Source organism: Ursus arctos, unplaced genomic scaffold (genome assembly GCF_023065955.2).
Source record: "Ursus arctos isolate Adak ecotype North America unplaced genomic scaffold, UrsArc2.0 scaffold_37, whole genome shotgun sequence".
Classification (NCBI taxonomy): Eukaryota; Metazoa; Chordata; class Mammalia; order Carnivora; family Ursidae; genus Ursus; species Ursus arctos.
Genome location: NW_026623053.1, coordinates 28,491,329 through 28,517,180, shown reverse-complemented (window position 1 = coordinate 28,517,180; position 25,852 = coordinate 28,491,329). Strand labels below are relative to the sequence as shown.

The 25,852-nt window shown below is 39.1% G+C and overlaps 1 long non-coding RNA gene across 1 annotated transcript in view; it reads right to left on the bottom strand.

The window, feature by feature from the left end:
- The window catches only part of LOC130542561 (uncharacterized), a 122,858-nt gene extending 97,075 nt beyond the window's left edge, over nucleotides 1–25,783 (bottom strand). Inside the window, exons 1-2 of the long non-coding RNA XR_008957215.1 lie at nucleotides 25,509–25,783; nucleotides 18,870–18,941 (exon numbers count right to left, since the gene is read on the bottom strand). This is a non-coding gene — a long non-coding RNA (uncharacterized LOC130542561). The remainder of the gene's footprint in view (nucleotides 1–18,869; nucleotides 18,942–25,508) is intronic.
- Between the last annotated feature and the right edge of the window lie 69 nt (nucleotides 25,784–25,852).

Below are 25,852 nucleotides of genomic sequence, written 5' to 3'. Positions count from 1 at the left end.
GGGTTAATACCCAAAATATGTAAAGAACTTAACACCATAAAAACTCCCAAATAATCCAATTAAAAATGGGCAGAGGACCTGAACAGACATTTTTCCAGAGAAGTTATACAGACAGCAAACAGACACACGAAAAGATGCTCAACATCACTAATCATCAGGGAAATGCAAACCAAAACCACAATGAGAGCAGTGCCTGGGTGGCATAGTCAGTTAGGTGTCCGACTCTTGGTTTCAGCTCAGGTCATGATCTCATGGGTTGTGGGATCAGTCCCACATCTGGCTCCACGTTCACCACGGAGTCTGCTTGAAAGGTTCCCTCCCTCTGCCCTTCCTCCTGCTTGCTCTCTCTCTCTCTCAAAATAAATAAATAAATCTTTTAAAAAACCACAGTGAAATACCACCTGACATCCAGCAGAATGGCTAGTATCAAAAAGACAACAAATAACAAGTATGGTGAGGATGTGGAGAAAAAGGAATCCTTGTGCACTGTTGGTGAGAATGTAAATTATTATAGCTACTATGAAAAACAGTATGGAGTTTCCTCAAAAAATTAAACATAGAAATACCATATTATCCAGTAATTCCACTACTAGGTATTTCCCTAAAGAAAACAAAAACACTAATTCAAAAAGACATATGCACCCCTTTGTTTACTGCAGCATTATTTACAATAGCCAAGATACAGAAACAACCCAAGTGCCCATCCATAGATGAATAGATAAATATGTGGTATTTATATACACAGTAGAATAGTACTCAGCCATAAAAAAGAATGAGTTCTTGCATTTGCAACCATATGGATGGACCTTGAGGGCATTATGCTAAGTGAAATAAGTCAGACAGAGAAAGACAAATACCATGTGATTTCACTTATATGTGGAATCTCAAGAACAAACAAAAAAAAGCAGAAATAGACCTATAAATACAGAGAACAGATTGGTGGTTTCCAAAGGGGAGGGGTGAGGGCATGGGCAAAGGGGGTAAAGAGGAGTAGGAAGTACAGGTTTCTGGTTTAAAAAAAAAAAAGTGGATTTTCGTTTCACTCCTCTCTCCCAGTTCAACAACTCCCACTTCCCTAGGGCTGCTTTATTGGCTGAGGGATTGTCCACCGAAATCTATAAATGAGACAAGAATGCTCTATATGTTTTTCTTTAGGACACTGTCTCCTAGCTATGACACCACAGATCTCAGCTCATCACTACTAATGGACCAAGAGGCCAATCCCAAGTAGGAGGCTATAATTAAACCCAGACTAGTCACTCCTTGTTATAGTCATCTACTTAATTCCTAGCCACCCCTTATTGATGTGGTCCATGGTCTTCCTCTCTCTACCCCTTCTATCACCATTCTTAGCACTTTTTAAATCTCATAGTTGATATATCCAAGTCATGTGGCCTCATCTTTTCCTCCATCTTACCTTCTCATCACAAATAATTTCACCATATCTTAAATTTTTACTTCAAGTATCCAACTATTTGAATATTTTTCTTCTTCTTTACTTTTAAAGGCCCTTTCCTCCATCCACTGGCTCCACCACTCTTTCAATGACCATCACAATCCCTACACCTACCTCATGTCTTCATTTATCTTTTTACCCAGCTTATCTTCCATGATCCATCACCATAATCACTCCTATGAAAACAGTTTGCTTGAACCTATCTACCTTCATTATACCCATTTGGCACAACCAAACCCTGGTTAAACCCAAGTCTCCCCCTATTATGTTCTAGCAATTATACCAGAACAAGTGAAAGTGACTGGACAAAAACAAACTGCTGCTCCACTTGGTCTCACTTTAAATTTACCAACACCAATATCAAGTGAGCCTTCAGCATTGCTTAGCAATTCCATTGCATTTCTTTAGAAATTTGATTTCCTATCATCTAAGAAAATGGTTTTCACATGTTCTCTCTATTCAAATCTCCAATATCCCATCCATCTTCCTTACTCTCAACAAAAACTTAATTCTCTGAGAAATTAAAAAGAATCATAAGAAGACGACCTCATTTACCCACCACCAACTCTACCCAGCCCCCTGCATTTCTACCAATATTTTTACAATTAATGAACTGTCTCTGTTCCCCAGGCCAACATCTTTGTGAACTGGATCTTGTCCCTTCTCACCTTCTCAAGGATCTTTTCCTGCAATTATTCCTTCTTTCTTACATTCCCAAGTATCTTTTCTCTGTTGTTCCCATAAGTATCTCTCCCTTTCTCCATGATTCTTCAGAGGTCCCTGGGAAAAAGTGAGCAGTTTCATTCACAATTTCTCTATTAAATTTATTTTGTCTTGGACAGGCCAGGAATAGCTATTAGATCTTCATTTATTTTAGGATTCCACACAATTCTACTTTTTTTTCTTCTAGTACAAAGATTTCTCTTCTTGGCAGAGAAGACAGAAGCAAAATAGGCACATGACACTATCATTTGCACATCTCCTCTTCAGATGTCCGATTTCTCAGATCATAAATTTTTAAGAAATCCTCTGATTGTCTTTAGCATATTTGCAAGTCCAAGCTCATTTTAAAAATTCTTGGTACTGTTGGAGCTCCTGGGTGGCTCATTCGGTTGACCGCCTGACCCTTGATCTCAGTTCAGGTCTTGATCTTGGGGTCATTAGTTTAAGTCCTTCATTGGGCTCCACACTGGGGGGATGGAGTCTACTTTAAAAAAATTCTTTATACATTATTCCAGGCCTATGTGACATTTGTATATTCTTATTTGATTATAGTCTTATCTTTTCATCTTTTGCACAGTTTTTTTTAACACCTGAGCTCAAGGAAAATCTCCCTCTTCAACCATTCAAGATTTAAATAGTTCTTCTGTTACTTTCTTTGAAAGTATTTGCATTTGTACTTTCAGATTTTGCGAGTTTGAGATTCTTTTTAATTCCTCTTTCTTTCCAAGATTTCATGCCATGTAACACTGCTCTTTTGTGAAATACACTTTTTACAGTCTTGGCAATACATCTGACTATGTCTAATTTTTCTCTCCATAACTATTATAATTCTCTCTCTAACATCAGTCAGTTTTCCTGGTTCCCATCACTGGCTTTTGCCAACAATTCCTCTTTATTGCTTGGAATTTAGTACAGAGTAACAATCCCCCTACTTGTTGTTTCTGTCTCCTTGGTTATTTTAACCATTGGTTCACATTTCTTTTGGTCATCTAACTTGGACTAAATACCACTGCCATTACGTTGTTTTTATTTCCAGAGGACATGGTGACATACATATTTATATATTTTTTCAGATGAAAAATGGAGATTCAGAGAAATAAAGTAACTTAGGTAGTATTTTACTTACTTGATCTTATATTATGTACAATATATTATTCTAGAAGCTAGAAATATGAACAAAACACAAAGTCCTTGGGATTTTTTAATATTGTAGGAAAGAGACAATCTGGCAGAAGATAGCTTTACAAAAACTGAATGTACTGAGAATAGAAAGTGGGTGGTCCAGACAGTAATACTGGAATATATCAGAAGACGTCATATTATCTGACAAATTGGACGTCTACTATAAATTCGATGATTGGAATTTATAAGGAACACAAACTAAGGGCACACTAGAGAGAGAAACATGGAGTCTAGAGTATCAGCAAGTTTCACCACAGTAAGGACAAAGTCAGGGATCTCTCATACAGCTTCTTACTATAAGAAGCGATATAGGTACAATTAGTTGTAGCAAGGTGGTTTAGAGAATTAAGTCAGAAAATTCTAAGATGGAGAAAAATCTGAATTTAAATTCTCACCATGTCACCTACTAGTTGTATAGATTTGAAAGAGTTACTTAATACTTAAGCTCTCAGACCTTGATTTACTGCATTTGTAAAATGGGAATAAGACGTTCATCTTATAAGACTTGTGAGGTCACATTCAGATATACTTAACATAGTACCTGGCACAATAAAAGTTAAATATGTATCAGCAGTTTTCAAAGTGTAGTCCATGGAAACAAGGAGTCCCCGAGATCCATTTCAGAGGGTCCCTGAAGTTAAATGATGCATTTCTTAATACTTTATTTGCCTTTTTAACTATGGTGGCATTTGCACTGACTGTGTAAAAGCAACGGTGGGTTAAAACTTATGGCATCTTAGTATGAATCAAAACAGTAGCACGAAACTATCCTATGCCAACAGTCATTATAATTCTCGCTACCACATACTCTCAATGCGGAAGGGATAAAAGCCAGTTAAGGATTTCCTCAGTCCTTGATGAAGTAATAAAAACTTAATTTTATCCAAGCTTGACCCTTCCATATACATCTTTTTAATATTCTGTGCAATGAAACAGGAAGTACCCATAAAAAACTTCATACCAAAAAAAATGATGGTTATCTCAATGAAAAGAATTTATGTGATTCTTTGAGTATGTGAAACTAACTGCTTTTCTCATGAAACACCATTTTTACCTGAAAGAATGATGGGCATCAATAGTAAAACAACAATTTGATTAAAAAATGGGCAAAGTAGGGCCACCTGGGTGGCTCAGTCGTAAAGCATCTGCCTTTGGCTCAGGTCATGATCCCGGGGTCCTGGGATTGAGTCCAGCATCGGGCACCCTGCTCAGAGGGAAGCCTGCTCCTCCCTCTCCCACTCCCCCTGCTGGTGTTCCCTCTTTTGCTGTGTCTCTCTGTCCAATAAATAAATAAAATCTTTAAAAAAAAAGGGGCAAAGTACACAGAATAGACATTTTTCCAAAGAAAACATTCAAATGGCTAACACTTAAATGAAAAGGCATTCAACATTATTTAATCATCAGGGAAATGCAAATCAAAACCACAATGAAGTGGACATGATGCCAACATCAATTTATTACAAAAACTCTCAATAAAACAAGTACAGAGGGAATGTACCTCAACATAGTGAAGGCCATAGATAATAAGCTCATAGCTACCATCATACTCAATGGTGAAAAGCCACAAACTCATTCTCTAAGATTAGGAACAAGACAGGGATGCCGCTTTCACTCAACATAGTATTGGAAGTCCTAGCCAGAGCTATTAGGCAAAAATAAGAAACAAGTAAGAAATAAAAAGCATCCAAATTGAAAAGGAAGGTATAACTATTTGCAGACAGCAGGATATGCAATACCCTAAGTACTACACAAAAAAACTTACAGCTAATAAATTAACTTAGAAAAGGTGCAGGACACAAAATTAGCACACAAATTTTGTTGGTTTCTCTACACTAATAACAGACTTTCAGAAAGAAAAATTAAGAAAACGATCCCAATTACATCAAAAACAATAAAATACCTAGAAATAAATTTAACTAAGGAGGTGTAAGGTCGGTACACTGAAAACTAGAAGACACTGATTAAAAAAAAATTGAATACAAGACAACTGAGTAAAAAGATATTCCATGCTGATGGATTGGAAGAATATTATTAAAATTTCTATACTACCCAAAGCAATCTACAAATTCAATGCAATCCCTATCAAAATCCCAATGGCATTTTTCTCAGAAGTAAAACTAATAATACCAAAATCTGTATGAAACCAAAAAGACCCCAAATAACCAAAGCAATCCTGAGAAAGAACAACAAAGCTGGAAGCATCATGCTCTCTGATTTCAAACTATATTACAAAGCTAATAAATACAAACTGGTAATGGCATAAAGATATACAGATCAGTGGAACAGAACAGAGTCCAGAAATACACCCACACATATATGGTCAATTAATTCATAACAAAGGAGTCCAGAATATTGTCTCTTCAATAAATGATACTAGGAAAATTGGAGAGTCACGTACAAAAAAATGAAAAGGGACCACTACCTTACAAAAATCAACTCAAAATGGATTGAAAACCTGAACATAAGATCATAAAATTCCTAGAAGTAAATGGGAGGTAAGCTCCTTGAATCAGTCTTGGTGATGATTTTTTGAGTATGACACCAAAAGCAAAAGCAAGAAAAGCAAAAATAAACAAGTGGGACTATATCAAGCTAAAAAGCTTCTGAACAGCAAAGGAAATCATCAACAAAATGAAAAGTCAATCTTATAAGTGAGAGAAAAATAATTGCAAATGATTTATCTGATAAGAGGCTAATATCCAAAATATATAAAGAACTCGTACAACTCAATAGCAAAAACCAAAGCCCCAATTAAAAAAAACGAGAACTCTGGATTTTTCAATTTTTTTTTCAATGAACATGTTATAAGATTTCTACAGCCAGAACTTGTTTTTCTTCCTTCCTTTTAGAGACCAAATGGCAGGAGAGAAAACTAGAAAGACAACCAAATGACCAAGATTTGGGGAATTCTATTGCATGAGAGTTGACCCAAATTAACTGAAATCCCACATTTTATGTGGCAAAGGTTAAATGAAATGTCAGTAGTATTAGCTGCAATATCTTAAGTGACAAACAACAAATAAAGGTAAATAAATTATGTAACTGATATTTCAATATACAATGGAATATTACTCAGCTATCAGAAAGAACGAATTCTCAACATTTGCTACAACATGGACGGCACTGGAGGAGATAATGCTAAGTGAAATAAGTCAAGCAGAGAAAGACAACTATCATATGATTTCTCTCATCTATGGAACATAAGAACTAGGATGATCGGTAGGGGAAGAAAGGGATAAAGAAAGGGGGGTAATCAGAAGGGGGAATGAAACATGAGAGACTATGGACTATGAGAAACAAACTGAGGACTTCAGAGGGGCGGGGGGTGGGGGAATGAGATAGACCGGTGATGGGTAGTAAGGAGGGCACGTATTGCATGGTGCACTGGGTGTTATACACAACTAATGAATCATCGAGCCTTACATCGGAAACCGGGGATGTACTGTATGGTGACTAACATAATAAAAAATCATTAAAAAAAATAAATTATGTAACTGATATTTCAAAATAAAATAATTAAAAAATTAAAAGTGGCAAAAGATCTTAATAGACATTTTTCCAAAGAAGACATTGGTTAGCCAGCAGGTACAGGAAAGATGAAATTCATATCATTAATTACAAGGGAAATGCAAGTCAAATTACAGTATCACCTCACACTTGTTAGAATACATACCCCCCACAGGAATATTATTCAGCCATAAGAAAGAATGAAATGTTGCCACCTGTGACAACATGGGTGGACCTGGAGGGCATTGTGCTGTGAAGGGAGTCAGACAGAGAAAGACATGCTGTATTATTTCTCTTATATGTGGAATCTTAGTGGGGAAGAACAGAAGAGTGGTTGCAAGAGGCAGGGGGTGAGGGTCAGAGAAATGAGTGAATGGTTTCTGTTTTTTTGGTTTTTTTTTTTTAATTAAATTTTAAAAAATTTCAGAAACACCATGAGGTATCATCTCCCACTTGTTAGAGTGGCTATCATCAAAAAGACAATAGTAAAGGTTTGCAAGGATATAGAGAACTGCTGGTGGGAATGTAAATTTGGTGCACTCACTTTTAAAAACAATACAGATGTTCCTCAAAAAATTAAAACTGGATGGAATGGAAAGACCAAAAACAGGAGTTAGAAAAGCAGGAAGCACAAAAGCAGTAAAATCAAGTATTATCTATAAAAATCAGTCAAGGGATTCACAAAACAAAAGGATGTGAAGTATGACACAATATACCTAAAAATGGGGGGAGAGGGAAGAAAAAGTTTAGTGCTTTTTTATATATTGATGTAAATATATAGAAACATATATACATACAATTTTGAGAGAGGGCGTGGGGGTCGAGGGGCAGAATGAGAAAGACAATCTTAAGCATACTCCACACCCAGCATGGAGCCTGATGCAGGGCTCGATATCATAACCCTGAGATCATGACCTGAGCCAAAATCAAGAGTTGGACACCTAACCCAGTGAGCCACCTAGGTGCCCCTATATTAAAATATTTATTTCAAGTTTTTATTTAAATTCTAGTTGGTTAACACATAAAAATTGGTTTCAGGTGTAGAAGTTAGTGATTCATCATTTGCATATCACACCCAGTGGTCATCACAACAAGTACCCTCCTTAATGCCCATCACCCATTTAGCCCATCCCCCACCCACCTCTCTCCGTCAACTCTCAGTTTGTTCTCTAAGGCTAAGAGTCTCTTAGCTGTCTCTCTCCCTCTTGCTCTTTTTTTCCCCTTCCCCATGTTCATCTGTTTTGTTTCTTAAATTCCACTTGAGTGAAATTATATGGTATTTGTCTTTCTCTGTCTTATTTTGCTTAGCATAATACACTCTAGCTCCAACCACGTCACAGCAAATGGCAAGATTTCATTCTTTTTAATGGCTGAGTAATATTCCATCATATATATACTACATCTTCTTTATCCATTTATCAGTTGATGGACATTTGAGCTCTTTCCACACTTTAGCTATTGTTGATAATGCTGCTATAAACATGTGCCCATCTGAATCAGTATTTTTGTATCCTCTGGGTAAATACCCAGTAGTGCAATTGCTGGATCATGGGGTAGTTCTATTTTTAACTTTCTGAGGAACCTCCATACTGTTTTCCAGAGTGGCCACACCAGTTTGCAGTCCCACCAACAGGGTAAGAAGCTTCCCCTTTCTCTATATCCTCACCAGTATCTGTTGTTTCCCGTGTTCATTTTAGCAATTCTGACAGGTGTGTGGTGGTATTTCATGTGGTTCTGATTTGTATTTCCCTGATGATGAGTGATGTTGAACATCTTTTCATGTGTCTGTTAGCCATCTGGATGTCTTCTCTGGAAAAATATCGATTCATGTCTTCTGCTCATTCCTTAACTGGATTATTTGTTTTGGGGGAGTTGAATTTGATAAATTCTTTATAGATTTTGGATACTAACCCTTTATCAGATACATCATTTGCAAATATCTTCTCTGTCTTTTAGTTTTGTTTCCTTGCTATGCTGAAGCTTTGTAACTTGATCAAGTCCCAGTAGTTCATTTTTGCTTTTGTTTCCCTTGCCTCCGGCAATGTTTCTAGTAAGAATTTGCTGCAGCTGAGGTCAAAGGGGTTGCTGCCCGTGTTCTCCTTTAGGAGTTTGACGGTTTCCTGTCTCACGTTTAGGTCTTTCACCCCTTTTGAACTTATTTTTGTGTATAGTGTAAGAAAGTGGTCCAGTTTCATTCTTCTGCCTGTGGCTGTCCAGTTTTCCCAACACCATTTATAGAAGAGTCTAGCTTTTTTCTTCTTTTTTTTTTTTTTTAAAGAATTTGTTTGACAGAGAGAGAGAGTACACAAGCAGGCCAAGTGTCAGGAAGAAGGAGAAGCAGGCTCCCCGCTGAGCAGAGAGCCCGTCGTGGGGCTGGATCCCAGACCCTAGGATCATGACCTGAGTCTACGGCAGATGCTTAACTGACTGAACCACCAGGCACCCCGAGACTACCTTTTTTCCATTGGGTATTCTTTCCTGCTTTGTTAAAGATTAGCTGACCATATAGTTCTGGGTCCATTTCTGGGTTTTCTTTTCTGTTCCATTGATTGATGTGTCTGTTTTAGTGCCAATACCATACTATCTTGATGATTACAGCTTTGTAATACAGCTTGAAGTCCGGAATTGTGATGCCTCCAACTTTGCTTTTCTTTTTCAGGATTGCTTTGGCTATTCTGGGTCTTTTGTGGTTCCTTACAAATTTTAGGATTGTTTGTTCTAGCTCTGTGAAAAATACTGGTGGTATTTTGACAGGGATTGCATTAAATGTGTACATTGCTTTGGGTAGTATAGACATTTTAACAATATTTCTTCTCCCAACCCATGAGCATGGAACATTTTTCCATTTTTTGTGTCTTCTTCAATTTCTTTCGTAAGTGTTCTACAGTTTTCAGAGTAGAGATCTTTTACCTCTTTGGTTAGACTTATTCCTAGGTATTTAATGGCTTTTGGTGCAACTATAAATGGGATCAATTCTTTGATTTCTCTTTCTGCTGAAGGGGGGGAAGACGGCAGAGGAGTAGGGGACCCTATTTCAACCGGTCCCCTGAATCGGGCTGGATATCTACCAGACCATCCTGAACACCCAATAAATTAGCCTGACATGTAAGAAGATACATCTGGATCTCTACGATCAGAACATCTCTGGTGCTTGGTCTCAAGGTATGAAGGGGGGAGCCGAGAGTCTGCGGGCAGATATCGGAAGATAAATGGAAGGGGGAGGGAGCCGCCGCGTTCATGCACCGGGAAGGCAGAAGCCTCCTGCGCTGGGGGGTGGGTCACACTAGCAGACCAGTAGCAGCGGGGAAACCAGACTGAAACCTGTAGCTTGGGAGTGCGCGTGTAAACCGGGGGCGGCTGGCGATTTTAGAAGCACAAAGGGCAGAGACGTGCCCAGCCCTAGGACTGAGGACTAGGGGAGCAGCTGTGGGGTGCACAGCCCAGGACTCTGCGGGTTTTTAGCAGCATGACAGAAATGAAGTCATTGTGGCCTGGAGAGCTAAGAGCAGTCGGTGATCTCTCTGTTCTGAGACAAAGGTTTAGATACGGTCACTGCTGCTCTGACTCTCAGAAGAGACACAAAGGGGCGCCTGGGTGGCACAGCGGTTGAGCGTCTGCCTTCGGCTCCAGGTGTGATCCCGGCGTTATGGGATCGAGCCCCACATCAGGCTCTTCCACTATGAGCCTGCTTCTTCCTCTCCCATTCCCCTGCTTGTGTTCCCTCTCTCGCTGGCTGTCTCTCTCTCTGTCGAATAAATAAAATCTTTTAAAAAATTAAAAAAAAAAAAAGAAGAGACACAGAAAGCCACCAGGGAAAGCTACCAGAGAACAAAAGACCCCCCAAAAACTGGTTCTCACTAAGCCCATCCTCCCCCCCCACAGGGGGCAGGGAAACTCTATCCAAACAGGGTTGCCTGAGTATCAGCGCGTCAGGCCCCTTCTCCAGACGGAAGGCTGAAAGAACAAGAAGTCCACATCCCTAAGGTCCCTATAAAACAGGTGCATCTTGCTTGGGTGCTGACAATAATTTGGACTCTGTACATCCCTGCAACCACACCTCATCAGAATGACAAAGAGGAGGAACCTCCAACAAAGGAAAGAAACAGAGACTGTGGCCTCTGCCACAGAACTAATGGATATGGATATAACGAAGATGATAGAAATGGATTTCAGAGTAACAATTATCAAGATGATACATAGGCCTGAGAAAAATATTAATGAAAATACAGAAGCTCTAAGGGCTGCAATGAGAACGAATCTGGCAGAAATTAAGAATTCTATGAATGAAATGCAGTCTAAACTGGATGCTCTGACTGCCAGGGTAAAAGAGGCAGAAGAACGAATTAGTGAGTTAGAGGATGAGATGATAGAAAAGAAGGAAAGAGAGGTAACATGAGGGGGAAAACTCCAATTTCATGAAAAAAAAAAAAAAGCTTCGGGAGATTACTGACTCAATGAAACGTTCCAAAGTCAGAATTATTGGGATCCCCGAGGGGGGTGGAAAAAGAGAGAGGTCTAGAAGAGATATTTGAACAAATTGTAGCTGAGAACTTCACTAATCTGGCAAAGGAAACAAGCATTCATGTCCAAGAGGCAGAGAGGACCCCTCCCAAGATCAATGAGAACAGACCAACACCACGACATGTAATAGTACAATTCGCAAATCTTAGATCCAAGTTAACAATCTTGAAAGTGGTGAGAGGGAAGAGATTCCTTATGTACAGAGGGAGGAATATCAGAATAATGTCAGACCTGTCTACAGAGACGTGGCAAGCCAGAAAGGGCTGGAAAGACATATTCAGAGCACTAAGTGAGAAGAACATGCAGCCAAGGATCCTTTACCCAGCAAGGCTGTCATTCAGAATTGATGGAGAGACAAGGAGCTTCCAAGACCGGCAGAAACTGAAAGAATATGTGACCACCAAGCCAGCCCTACAAGAAATATTAAGGGGGAGTTCTATAAAAGTAGAAAGACCCCAAGTGTGATATAGAACAGAAATTTACAGAGACAATCTATAGAAACAAGGACTTCACAGGCAACATGATGACATTAAAATCATCTCTCTCAATAATCACTCTCAATGTGAATGGCCTAAATGCTCTCGTAAAACAACACAGGGCTGCAGACTGGATAAAAAGACATGACCCATCCATATGTTGTCTACAAGAGACTCACTCTGAACCTAAAGATACATCCAGACTGAAAGTGAAGGGGTGGAGAACCATTTTTCATGCCAACAGACCTCAAAAGAAAGCTGGGGTAGCAATTCTCATATCAGACAAATTAGATTTTAAGCTAAAGACTGTTGTTAGAGATACAGAAGGACACTATATTATTCTTAAAGGGTGTATCCAACAAGAGGATCTAACAATTATAAATATCTATGCCCCTAACAGGGGAGCAGCCAACTACAGAAGCCAACTGTTAATCAGAATAAAATGACATATAGATAATAATACGTTAATAGTAGGGGACCTCAACACTCCATTCTCAGCAATAGACAGATCATCTAAGCAGAAAATCAACAAAGAAACAAGAGCTTTGAATGACACACTGGACCAGATGGACCTCATAGATATATACAGAACATTCCACCCTAAAACAACAGAATACTCATTCTTTTTGAACACACATGGGACGTTCTCCAGAATAGACCATATACTGGGTCACAAAACAGGTCTCAATCGATACCAAAAGACTGAAATTATTCCCTGCATATTCTCAGACCACAATGCTTTGAAACTGGAACTCAATCACAAGGAAAAATTTGGAAGAAACTCAAACACCTGGAAACTAAGGACCATCCTGCTTAAGAATGTTTGGGTAAACCAGGAAATTGAAGAAGAACTTACGCAATTTATGGAAACCAATGAGAATGAAAACACATCGATCCAAAATCTATGGGACACTGCAAAGGCAGTCCTTAGGGGGAAATACATAGCCATCCAAGCCTCACTCAAGAGAATAGAAAAATATAAACGCAGTCCTTATACTCACACTTTAAAAAGCTGGAGATGGAATGAAAGAACAGGCCTAAGCCACGCACGTAAAGACAACTAATTAAGATTACAGCAGAGATCAATGAATTAGAAGCCAGAAATAGGGGTGCCTGGGTGGCACAGTGGTTAAGCATCTGCCTTCAGCTCAGGGCGTGATCCCGGCGTTATGGGATTGAGCCCCACATCAGGCTCCTCCGCTATGAGCCTGCTTCTTCCTCTCCCACTCCCCCTGCTTGTGTTCCCTCTCTCGCTGGCTGTCTCTATCTCTGTCAAATAAATAAATAAAATCTTTAAAAAAATGGCAAAAATACAGTAGAGCAGATTGACAAAACTAGAAGCTGGTTCTTTGAAATAATTAATAAGATTGGAAAGCCACTGGCCAGACTTATTCAAAAGAAAAGAGTAAGGACCCAAATTAATAAAATTATGAATGAAAAGGGAGAGATCACGACTAACACCAGGAAATAGAAACAAGCATTAGAAACTATTATCGACAACTATATGCCAATAAATTAAGCAACCTGGAAGAAATGGATGCCTTCCTGGAAACCTATAAACTACCAAGACTAAAACAGGAAGAAATTGACAATCTAAATAGACTGATAACCAGTGAAGAGATTGAGGAAGTGATCAAAAACCACCCAAAAAACAAGAGTCCAGGGCCTGACGGATTCCCTGGGAAATTCTACCAAACATTCAAAGAAGAAATAATACCTATTCTCCTGAAGCTGTTTCAAAAAATAGAAACAGAGGTAAAACTACCAAACTCATTCTATGAGGCCAGCATTACCTTGATCCCAAAACCAGGCAAAGACCCCATCAAAAAGGAGAATTATAGACTGATATCCCTGATGAATATGGATGCCAAAATTCTCAACATGATCCTAGCTAATAGGATCCAACAGTACGTTAAAAGGATTATCCATCATGACCAAGTGGGATTCAATCCTGGGATGCAAGGGTGGTTCAACATTCACAAATCAATCAGTGTGATAGAACACATTAATAAGAGAAGAGACAAGAATCGTATGGTCCTCTCAATTGATGCAGAAAAAGCTTTTGACAAAATACAGTGTCCTTTCCTGATTAAAACTCTTCAGAGTGTAGGGATAGAAGGTACATTCCTCAATTTCATAAAAACCATCTATGAAGAGCCTACAGCAAATATCATTCTCAATGGGGAAAAGCTGAGAGCCTTTCCCTTAAGATCAGGAACATGACAAGGATGCCCACTCTCACCATTATTGTTCAACATAGTACTAGAAATCCTAGCAACAGCAATCAGACAACAAAAAAGAATAATATCTATTCCAATTGGCAAAGAAGAGGTCAAACTCTCTCTCTTCACAGATGACATGATACTTTATGTGGAAAACCCAAAAGACTCCACCCTCAAATTACTAGAACTCATACAACAATTCAGTAATGTGGCAGGATACAAAATCAATGCATAGAAATCAGCTGTATTTCTATACACAAACAATGAGACTGAAGAAAGAGAAATTAGGGAATTGATTCCATTTACGATAGCACCAAAAACCATAAGATACCTCGGAATAAACTTAACCAGAGAAGTAAAGGATTTATACTCTAGAAACTACAGAACACTGATGAAAGACATTAAAGAAGACACAAAAGGATGGAAAAACATTCCATGCTCATGGATCAGAAGAATAAACATAGTTAAAATGTCTATGCTACCCAGAGCAATCTACAGTTTCAATGCCATCCCGATCAAAATACCAATGACATTTTTCAAAGTGCTGAAACAAACAGCCCTTAAGTTTGTGTGGAATCAGAAAAGACCCCGAATTGCCAAGGAAATGTTGAAAAAGAAAAACAAAGCTGGGGGCATCACATTGCTTGATTTCAAGCTATACTACAAAGCTGTGATCACAAAGAGAGCATGGTACTGGCACAAAAACAGACACATAGACCAATGGAACAGAATACAGATTCCAGAAATGGACCCTCGACTCTATGGTCAACTAATCTTTGACAAAACAGGAAATAACATCCAATGGAAAAAAGACAGTCTCTTCAATAAATGGTGCTGGGAAAATTGGACAGCTATATACAGAAGAATGAAACTTGACCACTCTCTCACACCAAACACAAAGATAAACTCTAAATGGATGAAAGAGGTCAATATGAGACAGGAATTCATCAAAATCATTGAGAAAAACATAGGCTGTAACCTCTTCGACATTGGCCACAGCAACTTCTTTCATGACACGTCTCCAAAGGCAAGGGAAACAAAAGCAAAAATGAACTTTTGGGACTTCATCAAGATAAAAAGCTTCTGCACAGCCAAGGAAACAGTCAAAAAACAAAGAGGCAACCCACGGAATGGGAGAAGATATTTGTAAATGACACTACAGATAAAAGACTGGTATCCAAGATCTACAAAGAACTCAAACTCAATACACAAGAAACAAATAAACAAATCAAAAAATGGGCAGAAGATACGAACAGACACTTTTCCAATGAGGACATACAAATGGCTAACAGACACATGAAAAGATGTTCAACATCATTAGCCATCAGGGAAATTCAAATCAAAACCACACTGAGATACCACCTTATGCCAGTTAGAATGGCAAAAATTGACAAGGCAGGAAACAACAAATGTTGGAGAGGATGTGGAGAAAGGGTATCCCTCCTACATTGTTGGTGGGAATGCAAGTTGGTACAGCCACTCTGGAAAACAGGTGGAGGTCCCTTAAAAAGTTAAAAATTGAGCTACCCTATGATCCAGCCATTGCACTACTGGGTGTTTACCCCAAAGGTACAGACGTTGTGAAGAGAAGGGCCATAGGCACCCCAATGTTCATAGCAGCATTGTCCACAATAGCTAAATCGTGGAAGGAGCTGAGATGCCCTTCAACAGATGACTGAATTAAGAAGATGTGGTCCATATATACAATGGAATATTACTCAGCCATCAAAAAGATCGATTTCTCAACATTTGCTGCAACATGGACAGGACTGGAGGAGATAATGCTAATTGAAATAAGTCAAGCAGAGGAAGACAATTATCATATGGTTTCACTCATTTATGGAACATAAGAAGTAGGAAGATCGGTAGGAGAAGAAAGGGAGGAAGAAAGGGCGGGTAAACAGAAGGGGGAACGAACCATGAGAGACTGTGGACTCTGGGAAACAAACTGAGGGCTTTGGTGTGGGGGGAATGGGATAGGCTGGTGATGGGTATTAAGGAGGGCACGTATTGCATGGTGCACTGGGTGTTATACGTAAGTAATGAATCATCGAACTTTACACCAAAAACTAGGGATGTACTGTATGGTGACTAACATAATAAAAAATATTATTATTAATAAAAAAATGCCCAAAAAATGTCAAGGGACCCTTTCAGACATAAACAAGCTGTAATGTTGTATCAGTAGTAGACCTACACTACTGGAGGTATTAAAGGAAAACTTCTACCTAGGTAAAGTAATGATACCAATTGGAAACCTGGATCTAAACACCAACAGCAACAAAAAGTGAAGAGTATTAGAAATTCTAACTACATGGGCCAGTGTATTATTTTTCTCTTGCTGCTGTAACAAATTACCACAAATTTAGGGGCTTAAACAATTTAGTTCTGTAAGCCAGAAGTGTAACACAGGTTCCACTGGGCTGACAGTAAGATAGTGTCAGCGTTGTACTCCCTTCTGTATTCTCTAGGAAAATCCATTTCTTTACCTTCTCTAGCTTCTAGAGATCACCTACATTTTTTACTCATGGCCCTTGTCATCTTCAAAGCAAGTAATGTTGAATTTCTCTGACCCTTTTTCCATAGTTGCAGATCCCTCTGAATACAGCTGGGAAAAGTCCTCTGCTGTTAAGGGCCCATATGATTAAATTGGATCCACCCGAAGGACCCAGGATACTCTCCCATTCTCAATCTCCTTAACCTAATCATGTCTGCAGAGTCCCTTTTGCCATGTAAAGTGACACACTCACAAATTCTGGTGACTAGGTATGGACATCTTTGGGGTTCTATCTGCCTACCACAGATGTAGAAGACTTAGCACTATCAGCCAACTTCAACTGACCTTCACAGAACATTCTTCCCAACAGCAGCAGAATACACATATTTTTCAAGTGCCAATGAAATATTTAACAAAACATACCATGTTTTGGGCTGTAAAACAAACCTCAATACCTTTAAACAGATTTAAGTCATATGAAGTAAACTATCTTTTAAAGGACTTTTACTAAATATGATAAACTCTCAAACTCAACAATAAATAAACCCAATAAAACTGACAAAGATTTGAACGGGCACCAAATAAGATATAAGAATGGCAAATAGGGGGTGCCTGGGTGGCACAGCGGTTAAGTGTCTGCCTTCAGCTCAGGGCGTGATCCTGGCGTTACGGGATCAAGCCCCACATCAGGCTCCTCTGCTTATGAGCCTGCTTCTTCCTCTCCCACTCCCCCTGCTTGTGTTCCCTCTCTCGCTGGCTGTCTCTATCTCTGTCAAATAAATAAATAAAATCTTTAAAAAAAAAAAAAAGAATGGCAAATAGGCACATGAAAAAATGTCAACATCATTAGTTATTAGAGAAAGGCTAATTAAGATCACTATGAGATATCACTACATACCTATTAGAATGGCTAACAAAAAAATGAACAGAACAAGTGTGCGGGAGGATATGGAGTAGTTAAAACTTTCAGAAACACTGACGGTGAGACTGTAAAATGGTACAACTACTTTGGAAAACAGTTTGGTAGTTTCTTACAAAGTTCAAAATGTATCTCTCACAATAACCAGACACTGCTTTCTAGGTGTTTAACCAAGAGAAATGAAAGCACACGTTCACATAAAGACACGTACATGAATGCTCACAGCAGCTTTACTTACAATGGCCCCAAACTGACAACAATCCAAATGTCCATCAATAGAGAAAAGACTGAGCAAATTGTGGTTATGTTCAAACCATAAACTACTAATCCAATGAAGAGGAATAAATTATTGTACACACAATGACATGGATGAATCTCAAAGTATTTATTCTGAGTAAAAGAAACCAGAGAATAAAGAGCGCATACTGTATAACTTCATTTATACAAACTTCAAGCACCTGAAATCTCATCTATAGTAACTTAAAGCAGACTAGGTGGGAGGTTGTGGAGGAGCAGAAAGGGGGAGTACAAAAGGGGACAAGGAAACTTTTTTGGGGTGATGGATATCTTCATTATCTTGATTATGGTGATGGTTTCTCAGGTTTTAGGTGTCAAAACTTACCAAATGATATACTTTAAACACATACATTTTACTGTATGTCAATTTACCTCAAAGCCATTAAGAAAAAAAATAAAGGGGCAACAATAGAAACGTGTGTTAGAACACAGGTGGAAAAACAATGAGGACGAATGTGTTAACCATGATCTACACCCAGGTGTCTGCATGTTAATCTGCATAGTAGGATATTTCTATTTCTTTCCTTTAAGTTTTTCCCATTGCTTCTCTCATTTTGGTAACAAAATAGTATAATGGTTCCGCTAGGTTTGTCCTGTTAGCGTGAGATATTAGGGATTCCTGATATATTTATTCCTACTATTTGCTTTCCTTTTTTTCTTAACTCCAAAACACATAATGTGATACTTACCTAACTTCAGAGGGCTCAAAGTAAAACATGCATTTCTTTAAAAAAAATTCAGGCCAAACTTTTCTTTAGTAACTTCTTTACTGAAATTCATCAATATTGTTAATACACACTTTTGTGGATCTATCATGTTCTGGAGACATTGTGAGATGAAAAGAGAGGCAGAGAACATATTCTGTGCCCCAGAAAAGTTCACAGACTATTTATATGAAAAAGGACATGAATGTAAACACGTGGAGATTAAAGAGACACACTCTCACACAATGTGATAGGAAATTCAGTGATCAAAACCTTGAAAGTATTTGCAAACTGTCTGCATTAGTTTCCTATTGACAAATTACCACAAATTTAGTGGCAGAAAACAAAATAAATTTATCACTCACAGTTAGAAGTTCCAAATCCATCTCACTGGGCTAAAGTCCAAGTGTCTGTGCGGCTGGTTCCTTCTGGAAGCTCTGAGGGGAGAGTTAATTTCCTTCGCTCTTTCAGTTTACGGATGACGCTAACCTACGTCCCTCAGCTCACAGCTCTTACACCGCACCACCCTCTTGTTCCCATCCTTACATTGCCTCCTCTTAGGAGGGCGCTTGTGATTACATTGGGCCCACCTGGAAAATCCAAGCTGTTTTCCCCATCTCAAGATCCTTAACTTAACCCCATCTGCAAAGTCCCTTTTACCATGTTAATGTATTCACAGGCTCTAGGGATTAGGATGTGGACATCTTTGGGGTGTCATTATCTAGCCTACTACACTCTGACCCAGGGATTTTACTTCTAAAAGTTTAATCCAAAGAAATGTATGCAGGGATTCAACTATACGGACGTTCACCTGAGAAACTAATCACTGACTTAATGTGGAACAATGTCTCCGAACCTTAACAAAAGCTACACTGCTGTCCTTTATTTGGACTGTCCAGCCATGGATCCTCACAGTATACTCAGTAGTGCCAGGAGTTCAAATATTAGTTTTTAATATTACCATTAGAATCCAATAAGGTTTGGGATTTAGGTAGGAGCAGTTTTTATGTGGAGGAGGATGTGTTTATGGGGTAAGAGAAACAAAGACAATAAAGAAAGTAGCTTGAAATTCCTTTATCCCCCTACATTCTCAGCCATTGTAAACCCAAGTAAGAAATATACTCAATTTTGTCGCTGGAAAAAATCGTTGACACAATAATTAAGAAAACTCTCCTGGCTGCCAGATACAATCATTCAGTGTTATCATGTATAAGATAATCAGACAGGCCCTGGCATCAAGTCTATATGTGCTCTAAATTTGGAGGAGACTATTATGGAAATTCCAAGCATCAATTTGTTTAGAGGCCTAATAGCATTGTGAATATAACAATGAGAAAAATCAGTAGAAATACAGTATTTGAATGTTACTACTGCGGGAAGAGAACTTCTCAATAGAAGTTACTGGGATTCAGAGACCTTGTTGTAATACATTATTAAGAAGAAATCTGGTATTTTTATGCCCTTTATTTATACTATACTTTCCTCTTCCTATTCTACTGATTTCTGAGACATTCCCTTCACCGTTTTCCGATGGCTCATAGTTTATTTTTGCCAGATTCCATGTCTTCGGACATGCCGCCTGCACATTCCTTAACTCTCTCATTACTTCCACTCTACTCCAACTACTGGCTAATGTTTCACAACCGGTAACTTGTCATTCAAAACTCATAAAATTCCCCTCTTGCTACAACCTCCTGTTCCTGCCCTCCTATTTCCTCACTCTACTGAATCTGCTCTTTATTTACATTGTTATTTCTAGTTTCTCAATCCTGATCAGTATGAGGTAAACAGCATCACCAGCCAAAGGCAAAGGATCCTGATATTTAATGTCCTGTTTAGACCTGCCTTGACTAAATGCATTTGGATTAAGTATTTAAAGATACTAAGCTTTTCAAAGTAAAAAAAAAAAAAAATTAAAGATGTATTAATATAGGAAAACGCAAGACAAAGTCTGATTTCTTTAAAAGTCTTAATTCCCACAATTGTTTAGGCTTTTCTGTATTAAAATGCATTTAATGCTAACCACCCATTCATTTTCGACTACTCCTCCAAGCCCAGTTTTAAATTTTTAAAAAAGATTTATTTATTTTAGAGAGAAAGGCGTGAAGGCAAGCAGGAGGGTTAGACGGAGAAGGAGAGAGAATCTCAAACAGATTGCACTGAGCACGGACCACAGAGCCCGACATGTGGCTTGATCCCATGACCCCGAGATCATGACCCGTTCCAAAACTAAGGGTGGCATGCCTGACTGTGCCACCCATGCACCCCCCATTAAAAATTTTGACAAATCTTTTGGTTTGTTGGATTTCACCCTCAAGCAGGTCCTTTTCAGAAGGGCCATGCTGCTGTAGTCCCACAAGTTTTTCATGTTTCATTGCCTTTCTTTTTTTTCTGAAAATTCAGCTTTTATCATCTTAATTTGTTCCAAATAAATTATACACATTTCTTAAATTCCGTCTTTTCCTAGGTACTTCCTCCTACATTTCTCTTAATTCCAGTTCCAATCTGGATTGAGTTCCAGTTGTCCAATTGTGATATGTAGACTTAAATTCACTACTCTCCTGGGTGACATTCACTACTCCTTTAATCCTTTTCTCTTTTTGTTTTGCTTGTTCTGTGTGTGTGAGAGAGTTTATTCTCTCATTTTGTTAGGACACACCTTCTGGTACCTTACTAGGGTGGGATATATGGGAAGTATGCTTTCTGAGTTCCTTCATGCCCAAAAATGTCTTCACTTTCCTTTTGTTTTTGAGTGACACTTCGGGTGGATATGGAATTGTAAACTGAAACTGATTTTCCTTCATTTATTTGAAGACATTGTTCCATTGTTTTATAGCAGTCTTTGTTGATGATGAAAAATCTGATGCTAGTCTGATTCTCATTCCTTTATAATTGAAATTCCCACAAGACATGAAATGAAGTAGAGCCTTTTGAGACAGGAAGACTCTGAACAGGGAGAGTAGGCCCAGGCTGGAGTAAGAGACGGCAGTATTAAAAGACTAGTGAAATCCCCAATAGCTACGGAAGACAGGTGAATATTTCATCTCAATTTCCATTTGGGACTTCTAGACATCATCTTTATAGGAGGGCTCTACATCAGCATGGAGTAGCTACAGCAAAAGAGAAATAGTGGTGTGGCTTATTTAGGCAGACGGAGTAGAAATGGTGCTTCTAAGTATCCCTTGGCTCCCATGTTGTGAGGAAAGGATGCAGGTGTTTCCACATTAGGTATACGTCAATAGCCACACACCCCCCCGCTCCCCAATAATGAAAGCCCTGGGCAAATTCTTGAGTTCTCAAAAAAAAAAAAAAAAAAAAAACTTAATGTAGGCCAAGTAAAAGTTGTTAATTACAAAAAAGAGTTAAAAAATAAAACTGATGGGGCGCCTGGGTGGCACAGTGGTTAAGCGTCTGCCTTCGGCTCAGGGCGTGATCCTGGCGTTATGGGATCGAGCCCCACATCAGGCTCTTCCGCTATGAGCCTGCTTCTTCCTCTCCCAGTCCCCCTGCTTGTGTTCCCTCTCTCGCTGGCTGTCTCTATCTCTGTCGAATGAATAAATAAATAAAATCTTTAAAAAAATAAAAAATAAAAATAAAACTTAAAGTGGCTGAATATAAGACCCAATTTTGGAAGAAAGAAGTTGCTAGGGTTAGAGAGGCAAAGATACAGAAAGGCTTACGAGGACATACAGCTGAAGTCGAAGCCTACCACTGTCAAGCTGCACGACGCATTTTGGCTCCCTGTCAAGGTTTCAGAGGACCTCTGAAACTAGGCAATAGCAGTACATAGGAACAAGAGTTAAACTTAGGGACAGAGTTTGACTCTTTTTGATCAGACTTACTATACTAAACCTCTACATTATTGGGGGGCGGGATTCATCAGACACTGAGAGTTTGGGAAACCAGCTAGCCGTTAATATTAAGCATTTATATTTTCAGAACTGTGTAAACATCACACATCCTTATCCTTCATAGGGAGCAACTAAAGCTTCTGCCTCAAAGGGTAAGAACAAAACTCTGGAGGCTTGAAGAGCCCTAGACCCTCACATAGTTATTACTTCCTCCTGATTCGGGGTTTAGATTATCTTGTTATATGACCAACAAGAGTGGGTTAGAGAGTAGACGTTCCTCTCCCCCTTTTTTCGAATCTCCATATGTAAGGCTTACTTTCATTTGGTCCTTTCTTGAACAATCTTTTATCACATAGTTCACCCTTTCAAATTATACACCTCTAACAAGAGAAAGTAAAAATAGCATAAGAACCTTGGCTTTCTTTGAAAGTAGCAATCAGCCATGAAATTTTATTTTTATGCTAATGATTTTATATAATGCTGACACTGTAACTTTTACTTTGTTTTTTAGTGAAAACAACAATATAGATATTTTTAAAGATGAGAAATCACCTATATGCCCACTGTCCTACTAGGCAACTGTTTTAATTTTTGTATATTTCCTCCTGCCTATGTGGCACAAAACTACAGGGCTGAAAGACACTTAGAAAATCAACTAGTCCAATTCCTTCATTTTCAGATAAGAAAACTAAGACCCACAGAAGTATGAGGTTAGCGCAGAATCACACCTTATCACTTTCTTTAAAAGAAATTTTAATCCTAAATTACTAAAAAATAGTTGTTAAGACATGAGTAACTTCTTAATTGGTTTTCTACAACGAGAAAGCAACTGAAAGGGGGAAATATCTCTATTATGCAAAACAGTATTAGTCTTATCAAAAGCAATGTCTGAAGAATTATAGCTGCAAAGTCTGGATTCTTTAATAAATGCTCCCAGAAGCCCAGGAACCTCTAGAAAACACATGTGAATTCAAAGCTTCTGGATTTAAGGATTTGTATTCAAAATTTACATACCGCTATGCATTGCTACTACTGAGACTGTTCGCAGATTGTGCATTCTGGAACGCACCCTCCTTGACAAGACGGCAAATTATAACTCTTAAAAAGGGCACCTAATTGAGGCTTTCTCTGTGCTGTAATTCAAAGAATTGAAATAGCATTAAAAAGGGGAGTACTTAGTAGGGAACATGGACGGCTTTCAAAACAACTGTGTTAGAAAGAGTCTGGACTCACATTAGTGGGATTCTTACTGTGCCACAGCAGAAAACGGCACAACATGGGAACAGAAAACTCCAGTTCTGAGAATAGTCTGCCACTAACACGGAATATAATCTGAAGCAAAACACTTAATTTTTCCACTTTTGTTCCCACATCGATAAACCAAGGTTAGCCTAGCCAATCTCAGAATTCTTTTCCAACTGTACGATTCTGATTCTTTCTCCCATGTATGTAAAAGCTAGCCTGTATTTCAGTCTTTGGGAAACCCCAGGTGTTGAAGAGTTGGCTTTATTAACAAGGTCCTAATATCCTTTCATTCTCTTATCCTTCTGAGGTAAGCCCTGGGCGGAAACCTGACACTTTGAGTGCCGCCTTCCCTCCTTCATCTCCAGCCTCCATACCCTACCTAAAACAAAACGGCATTGTCTCCTCATTTGTTTCCTCACTCCTTCTTCTCCATCCACATGCCAATACTGCAGTACTGGGCCGTATTATCTGAGCAACAGGAACAAGTTACTGCTTCTCTCATGTTCTTCTCCGTGTATAATTTGCTATTCTGTTGAGCTCTCTATTCTGTTCTGTCATCACGATTTACATACCTACCGGAGTGACCCTTGATTTCTCGCTGTCTCTCACACTTCATATTCAATCTGTCAGCAAATCCTATTGGCTCTGTCTCTAAGATACGCCCAAAATACGAGCACTTCTCATCCTCTCTACTGATGCTACCCTGGTCCAAGCCAGTGATAGCTGCTGACTGATCTTCCTACTTTCACCCTTCTTTTTCAATCTATTATCAACACAGAATCCAAAGCAATCTTATTACAACATTGTTAGATCATGTCACTCTTCTGTTCAAAGTGAAATTCTCTGCAATGAGCCCTTTATGCTCCAGGCATTGTTACCCAACTTAATTCCCATTACTCTCCTCCTCTACTCCAGCTACATAGACTTTCTTTCTGGTCCTCCAATTTGCCGAGTAACTCCAATATCTCCTCATGAACCTTCTCCAGTCATTCTGTCACACTGCCTAAAATCACAGACCCTCTTTTTCTTGTTTTATTTTCACCTCCACAGTTATTACTACGTAACACAGTATGTCTTACTTATTTTCCTTCTTTATCGTTTCTCTTCCCCATAAGAGTAGGGATTCTTGTCCCATTTTGTTTAACGTTATATTGAAGGCATTTAGAACAGTGCCTAGCATAGTGGATGCTCAGTAAGTATTTGTTGGTTATTGAGTCAATTGTGAGAAACTCCGTACCAAGCGAACATAATGGCATACAAAGATGGAGACAGACACTAAATGTCTTATCGGTTCGTTCATGGCAAACAAAATTTGATCATCTCCCTAATATTATGTAGTAAAAAAAAAAAATCCTTGCTTTTTAATTGTTTTACATCTCTTTTAAGATGTTTTTGATCTCAGGGCATGCGTTTTCCATTATCAAAATCTTAATCTGTTCACTCGGAATGGATCTCCTTATTTTCCAAATGTTATTGTGTACATTTGACAGCTCCTCTAAGTTATACAGAAGAAACTAAGTTCTGTTTTAAATTAAAAATTTCAGGTCTTGACTTTAGTGCTCAAAATCCTAAGAAATTCTAAGATTGTAATATTAAATTCCAAGAGGAACTACGTGGCTATTCAATATAACAATGAGAGTGATGGAGATATTATGCTAACATGAAATTTATCCAAGTAAGAGGTAGTATACACTCTATTTTGCTTTTTTCCTCTGTTTTTCCTGTATCAGAGAGACGCACCCTGGCATACAGGAGATGACTGATTTACAAATATTTAATCAGTACTGGCCAGATTAGTGTGTTCAAGAAAAAGAGGCATCTTGAATTTGTCGCCACCGCACTAGCCTGGGTGTTGCGGTCCTTCAACTCTCTTCGCATTCTGCGTTATTATCAGGGACCTGAACTGACCCGCCCGAGAACCTCCAGGAGGGATGTCCTCACTCAGGACGACCGGAACGCTTCTCCGGGGGGCGTCGCCCGCTCCCTCGAGCCCGGGAACATCAGTGGGGAGAAGGGGCTCCACTGCAAGAGCGCGCGACGGTCTCCCGCGCTCGGTCTGGCGGACTTCGTCCGTCGTCCTCTCCCGACCGCAAGCCCCGCTTCTCCTCGGAGGGGACACAGGGGCCGGCCCGCTAGCGGACAGCGCCGCCCCGCGTCCCGCAGCGCTGGCCGCGCCCGGAGCTGGGTGGGGGAGGGGCGGCGGCGGCGCTCGCGCTGCGTCGAGCTTCCCAGAATTCCCAGCGGCCGCGGGG